The sequence below is a fragment of the Chinchilla lanigera genome, unplaced genomic scaffold (assembly GCF_000276665.1).
Source record: "Chinchilla lanigera isolate Chin_1 unplaced genomic scaffold, ChiLan1.0 scaffold00017, whole genome shotgun sequence".
NCBI lineage: Eukaryota > Metazoa > Chordata > Mammalia > Rodentia > Chinchillidae > Chinchilla > Chinchilla lanigera.
In genome coordinates, this window is record NW_004955418.1 from 22,821,962 (window position 1) to 22,822,721 (window position 760).

Sequence of the window (760 nt, forward strand, 5' to 3'; positions counted from 1 at the left end):
CCCTGGGCTCTTTTTGGAATCTTGTTATCACAGAATATATGATTTCAGAAATGTTTTTTATTTAAGTCATAAAATAAAATGTACTCCTGCTATAGCATGGATATTGCTTGACTTTGAGTCTAACATGAACCAGTCTTCTCTCAGCTAACACCACTGATAAAATGAAGTTTCCACCAAAGACGAGACCTACACTTTATGTGAAATGTTGCCAAATGGGGCTAGATGGTGGGTCCGATTGACATGGCTGCCTCCCGCTTACCCCCAAGCTTCTAATGCTAAAGCCATTTCTGAGAAGGCAACAAGTTCTCCTCTACAGAAGGATTTTGCAAGCAATCCAGCAAGTTCCAAATGTGTCTGACTGCCAATACCTGAAGAACTGGGTAAGGGAAGAATTCAAAAGAAATAAAAGTGCTGCAAAAGAGGATGCAATATGGATGATAATTACTCAAGGCAATATCTAGCTGAAGGAGCTAGAAAAAACACTTGCATTAGCACAATCTTAACTCTAGCATTTTTCTGAAGGATTTCCGGATATTCATGTTCTGTTGAGTTTCGGTTTAATGGACAGCTCAAAGCCAAGTCAAACTGTTTGTATGTATAGTACTCAGGCACAATTTCATAAAATGGAGCAAAGGATGTCATAGAGAGCAAAGAAAAACACAGTGAAACAACTGCTTTAGAACTGAGAAATATACCTGAGTTCTGAGAATGTTTCTGGAATGTTTGGAAAATGTGTCACTAGTTTTCGTAAGAAGCAAAA

General features: G+C 38.3%; 1 pseudogene; it reads left to right on the forward strand.

The window, feature by feature from the left end:
• The first annotated feature begins 272 nt into the window (after nt 1–272).
• On the forward strand, nt 273–461 carry LOC102005933 (annotated as a pseudogene).
• Nucleotides 462–760: the final 299 nt, after the last annotated feature.